This window comes from Trichomycterus rosablanca, chromosome 2, assembly GCF_030014385.1.
Source record: "Trichomycterus rosablanca isolate fTriRos1 chromosome 2, fTriRos1.hap1, whole genome shotgun sequence".
Lineage (NCBI taxonomy): Eukaryota > Metazoa > Chordata > Actinopteri > Siluriformes > Trichomycteridae > Trichomycterus > Trichomycterus rosablanca.
Genome location: NC_085989.1, coordinates 52066763 through 52074463, shown reverse-complemented (window position 1 = coordinate 52074463; position 7701 = coordinate 52066763).

Here is a 7701-nt window from a genome sequence, read left to right as displayed (position 1 = left end):
TTTTTACAGGCACAAGTTTTTACATATCTGAACTGGCAGTTGGTAGCTCAGTGGCTGAGGTACTGGTCTAGTATTCAGTAGGGTGCCGGTTCAAGCCCCACCACTAAGTTGCTACTGTTGGCCCCTGCAAGGCCCTTAAAACTCAATTGCGGGCATTGTATTCACAATGTAAGTCTCTTTGGGTAAAAGCATCTGCAAAATGACAAAAATGAATATGTTATGCTCTTAACAAGTAGCTATGAAAGAAATTTAAGACAATAAAATTTTTTCATTTAAATGTTTATTTGACTTTCACAACAGACAAGTATTTTAAGCCATAAACCTGTGCCACTCCAGCAAAAGTATAATTAGCATCAGTAAACAAACTGGTTTTCCAGGTAAGTAGAGTCAGGATACAAACACGGCAGTGGCCAGGAGCACCCTTGGTAATGACACAATCTGTAATGTTTCAGTAGTACTTCTGAACTGGGATTGCATTGCATATCAATCTGCAAAATAAAAAACAAAATTAAATAATATATTTTTACATTTAAATTTAAAGAACATGACGATTTAGATCTCGTTTAATAATCAATTAAGACATGCACAGTAAATCAGCTAAACTTTAAGTATGAATGAAATTAGCAAAATTCCAATAAATGACAATAAGCATATTAATGTTTAAAAGTTTGCAACTATATCCAACTATCCATGTACTGTAATTCTGACTATAGTTAGTTTGGATAAATGTGCCTGTGTGCATAAATCAGGGTAAATTTGCTACTACAAACACACACTGGCATGGACTGAAATGTTTCAAAGCATACAACATGTACCATGAATAAAACTCACGGGCTTGAAAATCACATCACAGACCGTGAAATGAGCCGCTTACTGTAAAATATGCAATTTGCTCTGAAACTCAAAATGTAACACTTGTTTAACGATTTAACATTTTCATTTGCGTGGAGTATGAAATATGAAGCGCAATATGAGGCGATTGTAGCAATCATACTGCATCAGAATTAAGAGTAACAGACTGTTTTGTGGTGTAGTGTACCACAGACGAGTTTAGCTTACTAAGCTAACACAATTAGCCCCCGGTCATTCAAACCAATGGGCAGCATAACCCGCTAGCATGTCAGCTAACATTTCTCTCCGTGTACCGAAAATGATTAAATTGTCACCAACAAGCCCAAATTTGCAAACAGATTACACTCGTGAACCTTTATATAAATTAAAAATGAATAAAAATGTATTTACTTTTGAAAAGAACTGACCGTTTGTTGCTTCACACTCGTCTGCCATACAATATTTTAAATCTTTGGTAAGAAAATATGTGCCGCTAAAATGCTAGTAATTCCCCTCATTATTCAGTCAGTTTATAGTTTATGCATTTGTTAAGTTTTAAACATAAATTTATAGCTGAATACCTACCCCAGGGCAGGTCAGGGCAAAATCCAAAACTTCAGCTCGTCCTCAGAGTCGTCCTCGTCCGTTACAACTTGGCTCGGAGAAGTGCGCATGCGCGGTGACAGAACGTACTCAGTTTCAATGAGAACTAAAGAATGTAATTTAGCTTAACTCTGTTTGTCACGTCAGTAGAGCTTCTGATGAAAAAAATCCGCTCAACTAATTGTTATGCGTTATGTCAACATTTGTAAGGACTGTTTGCTCATTCAACTTTAAATCCTAATTTCATTTAACAATTTGGAAGTTAGACTTTTTACAGTGTATATAGAAGCATACACAACACATTCTCATCAATCTGAAGCGCAATCTGTAATCATGCAAATGGTTGTTTGAGTGTTCATCGCTGTATATAGAATCAATGTATTTATGTACTAAAGAACCCATAAAGAAATCTTTTTAAGAGTATTATCTCTTTAAATATCTGCCCAAAAAAGGCTCTCAACACACTCAGAACACGTCCAGGTCTTAGTTTATATACTCAAACTACTTAATACTAATACTTAATTAATACTTACTTAATAACTACCCAATAAACCGTAAAACTGAAAACTGCAGCCCGCCATTTTAAACAGCAGTTTATTAATTTTTATAATTGAAATAATTCAAATAAACTCATAGTGTGTATTAAACCATGTTGACTAGTCTCGCGGACATATATTAAGACCTGGATGTAGAATTTAAACTCCAAACAAGTCATAAAGGATCAATTACATCTGTAGTATGTGAAAACTTTGGATTTTGAATTATCATTATTATTTGCTTGAAACTCACATCGCTATATATGTGTGCATTTATTAAAGTGTAATTGGCTTGATGAAACAGTGCTAGAATTTAGTGTAAGCTAGCGGTTTGGTTTAACTACCTTATTTCCAAGCTAGCTAACATCTTATACGAAAACTACACAAAATGATAGAAGCGGCATCTTGTAAAGAACATACTAACATGAGAGCAATTTATGGTGTGTATTTTTTTACAAAACACCTGATGAACCAAATACTGAAGATAGTTTTCAAAATCGATGATTAATGCACCCACTCACCTCAGTGAGACTGTCTGTGTAACGGTCTTTTTCCTCCGCCTGGTTGCGGCTAGTGAGGTTCACACTTCACCTTGAAAATGTATTCATCCGCCTCCAGGTGTAGTTCTCTTTGGTTAGCTGTTTGTATGCAGATGCCCATTAGGTGTTTAGTTTAGAATTATCTAGTTTAAATTATTACTACATCTGGAATATCTGTAAGATTAGTATTTTACTAAAAAAGTCCATAATATTGCTAAATTAATTGATCAAAACAAAGGGCTCCTCCTATGACACATTAATAGTTACACACTGTTAAAGAGCAGAACTCACATAGTTAAGTTCATTTGACTCCTTCAGATTTCCATTTCACTGAACTCATTTAAAAACTTAAGTTGAAACACTGAAAACTCGTAAAATCTAGTTGAAATTACAAATATCTTAACTTATTGCTCAAATATTTTTTTACAGTGTAGGTGATGCTGTGATTTTACAATATTTTCTTTTAATTTTTCATGTTCTTAATTTTTTATCTCTTTTGTTTGAATTTCATGTTCTCTTAATTGTAACTAAATGTTTGCAAGAAGTCTTTCTGAGGTTCTAGATCTCAGGAATATTTTAATGCTTTTAATTTTTTTTTTTCCTTATGTAAAGCACTTTGAATTGCCACTGTGTATGAAAGGTGCTATACAAATAAACTTGCCTTGCCTTGCCTTGCCTTACTTTCATTCATACAGTGTAAATAAGCTGTTTCCTTTAGTAGAAATAACCGGTGCTGACTGGAGCTCTCAGAGATTTAAATCAAGACTTTAACCATCACATACAGTGCCATCAGAAAGTATTCACACCCCTTCACTTTTTCCACATTTTGTTACGTTACAGACATATTTGACAACCAATTTGAGTATAGTTTTCTTTTAAAAAATTTACATGAAATAGCCCATAATGACAAAGTGAAAACATGTTTTCAGACATTTTTGTAAATTTATTACAAATGTAAAGATTTAAACATAATAGGAACATAAGTATCCACACCCATGGCTTAATATTTTGTTGTAGCACCTTTGGCAACAATCACAGCCTCAAGTCTTCTTGGGTATGTCTGTACAAGCTTGGCACACCTGTTTTTGGGCATTTTCTCCCATTCTTCTCTGTAGATCCTCTCAAACTCAGTCAGGTTGGATGGGCAGTGTCTGTGACAGCCATTTTTAGGTCTTTCCAGAGATGTTCAATTGGATTCAAGTCCGGGCTCTGGCTGGGCCACTCAAGGACATTCACAGACTGCTCCTGAAGCCACTCCTTTGTTATCTTGGCTGTGTGCTTTGGGTCATTGTCGTGGTGGAAGATGAATCGTCGCCCTGGTCTGAGTTCCAGAGCACTCTGGAGCAGGTTTTCTTGAAGAATCTCTCTACATTTGGCTGCTGTCATCTTACCCTCTATGCAGACTAGTCGCCCAGTTCCTGCCACAGAAAAACATCCCAACAGCATGATGCTGCCACCACCATGCTTGACAGTAGGGATGGTGTTAAACAGGTGATGAGCAGTGCCTGTTTTTCTCCAGACATGAAGCTTATAGTTCAGGCCAAAAAGTTCTATTTTGGTTTCATCAGACCTGAGAATCCTTAAGGTGCTTTTGGGCAAACTCCAAGCGGGCTGCCATGTGCCTTTTAGTGAGTAGTGGCTTCCATCTGGCCACTCTACCATAAAGGCCTGATTGGTGGAGTGTGTTAGCAATGGTTCTCCACAAGGGAACACTGGAGCTCTGCCTTAGTGACCATTGGGCTCTTGGTCACCTCTCTGACCAAGGCCCTTCTTCCCCGATTACTCAGTTTGGTTGGGCGGCCAGATCTAGGGAGGGTTCTGGTGGTTCCAAACTTCTTCCATTTTCAGGACCTTCAATGCTGCCGAAATTTTTTTGTATCCTTCCCCAGATTTGTGCCTTGACACAATCCGGTCTCGGAGGTCTAAAGACAATTCCTTTGACTTCATTGCTTGGTTTCTGCTCTGATATGCACTGTCAACTGTGAGACCTTTTATAGACAAGTGTGTGCCATTCCAAATTATGTTCAACTGAATTTACCACAGGTGGTCTCCAATATAGTTGTAGAAGCATCTCAAGGATGATCAGTGTAAACTGGATGCACCTGAGCTCAATGTTGAGCGTCATAGCAAAGAGTGTGAATACTTATGTACCTATTATGTTTAAATGTTTACATTTTTAGAAGATTTACAAAAATGTCTGAAAACATGTTTTCACTTTGTCATTATGGGCTATTTCATGTAGATTTTTAAAAAGAAAACTATACTCAAATCGGTTTTCAAATATGTCTGTAACGTAACAAAATGTGGAAAAAGTGAAGGGGTGTGAATACTTTCTGATGGCACTGTATATCTAATTCTACACTGTACAGAAAGTAAACACTAAGTGTGTTTATTTATCATGAGTCTCCAGTATGGCACCTTGTACTATAAAACACATTCAATCATGAAAATGAGCTTTTATTAGTGTGCATTTATGTAATCCAGACTGATTATGTGTAATGTAATCCCAGGAGTAAATAAAGTCTACACACACACACACACACACACACACACACACACACAGAGAGAGAGAGACAGACATCCCAAATTGCAAAAACTCATTTCCGGGAGGTACCGACCGCCCCGGACCACGCCCACCCCGACCAGAAAAAAAAACTGAAAAACCACTCGCACACACCAAAGGATATGGGTGATAACTGATCCTTTAGAAGCTGCTAACTGAGCTAGTTAGCTAACTCTTCGGGTCACAAACACATTAATGTGTACTACATAGTGCACTAAGTTGTATATCAGATAACGGATTTATGTTCCCTACTTAGTGTACTAGACAGTATATTAAACAATTGATTTATGTTCCCTACAGAGTGCGCTAGATTGTATATCAGATACTGGATTTAATATGCGATCGGGAAAAAAGTCTGTGTCTCTGTGTGTGTGGGTGTGTGTTGTTTTCAAAGACACAAATCAACCGTCCCTCCAATACCAATCACCTGTACTGATTACAGCACTTACCTTAAGGCAAGATGACTTTATAGGAGTTGAAGATCTGCGTTGGGTGTTTGATCCTGCTTCTTCTAGGTCTGTGGGCTTGTTTGAGATGAGTAAGAAACTCACACTAAGTCAGGAGTTGTCTTTTATCGCATCTGAGAGGCAATCTCTCATTCGCTTTATTTTCTCAAGTAATATAATAAACAGTTAAATATAAACACTAATTACAATCATTCTTGAAAATAAAACTTAAATTCTCCTCTGAAAATTCTACTCTATTACACAAACTATTGCTAAAGATAGGCAGACAATATCTATGTTCCTAAGCAATTTATCTCAAGCAATGAACCTACAATGGTCAATAATTCTATGCTCTAAGCAATCAAAGAAATTAAAGACAAAGTATACTCCTGAACATTCCTTTTTATAGCCTCATAGGCGGGGTTAGCTTTGGGTAAATACATTGTGGTTTTAAAGCTAAAACATGCGAATATATTTGAACTTTTTACACTCATTAATTATTCACCGTGACATTGTGGTTTGAACTTTTTAAAAACCACTTCCTTTACCAGTCATTCATTTTCATTGTTGTTAACCCATGAGACAGATCATCTTCATAACACCCATATGGGTTAGCTCTGTGAGGGGGATTTATTCGTTGCATGAAGCATCGCCTTGCCTCAATACTTTGGGTAGGCGTCTCATTTGCATCTGCAGTGTATTCGCTAGACTAGGGCGAAAGCCTTATCTTGTGGTTTGTTGTATTCTCTGCGTTTGACCCCTCTTTGCCTTGTCTGCAGTCTTTGCTTTCGTTCACGCTTCTTCTGCTTCTTCTTGTCTACATCAGTCTATAATTAATGTTTAATTGGCATATAAGCATATACATATATGTATGTTACATTTTCCCCAACAGTGTGTGTGTGTCGCTCTTGGCCGCTCTAGATTCCGGGAGATTTTATCTGACTTGCGGTCATCAGGGAGCCTCTATGTGTATGCGGGAGACTCCCAGAACTTCCGGGAGACTTGGGATGTCTGCACACATACAATCCTCTACAGCACAATGATACAGTGAAGTGAAGTTTAAAAACATTATATTACTCAAATGGTTGCACCTTTTTCCTTTATAAAAAGATTGTATTGAAGTGAAAAGGATGAAAATATCTGTTAAGGTTCTGGACTAGTAATCAGACGGCTGCTGGTTCAAGCCCCACCACTACCAGGTTGCCACTGTTGGGCCCTTGGGGTGGTGCTTAGTCTGTGTTCTGTCACACTATTGTAAATCGCTTTGGATAAAAGCATCTGTTAAATGCTGTAAATGTAAATAAGTAAAAAAAACAACTATCAGTGCTGCCACTGGGAATTTTGGGCCCCTGAATATGTAATGCACCAGGCCCCTTGCTTCACTACAACCTGTCACACTAAGTTTCTGTTATTATTAATAATCAGGGTGCAGATATGGTAAAATGATAGAAAATCATTCCACAAGAAAAAAAACAGTACCAGATTCACTAAAGACTTGAAACAATTACAGCTCCACAAGAAATAATCAAGTTTAACAGCAGGATTTTAACATTTAAGTGTAAATATATTCATTTCAAAAGACATTTATGTGAGTTGCAGTACTGTCCAAAAGTATTAGGCCACCATTATATTTGTTGTTTTAGCAATGGAATGAAGACCATATATCATTATTTCTCAGTCTCGTAATTAAAATACAACCAGAAATAACAGGAAGTTTGTATGAAGTGTTAAAAATAGACAAATTCACCCTGAAAAAGTGGGGAGTATTTAGTGTGACCTTCCCTCACACTTGGGCAGTAGCAGAATCCGGGTTCTCTTTAACCTAAATGAAATTGACCCATAATTAATGTGTGACATTAATTATGGGTCATCCGTATCTGTTACTATTTTATGTCAAAATGACTGCTGTGGTCTATTACACCAGGTTTGTGCAAGACATGCTTTAGAAGTTTCTCAGAGTCTCTTTATTGAGAAACCAGAAAAAGTCCAGCAAGGATCCTGGCTCAGCATCTGGCAGCTTCATCGGGATGCCAGTGACCTTTCTACAGTCTGAAGAAGTTTGATCAGGAATGATCTTTTAATGAAGGTTAACAGAGTAAAACACTTTTACACGAGTGTGTTATGATCATATGGATCATACCTGTTTTTTTGTAGTGTCTCACCCCTCTATCCTGATATTTAAG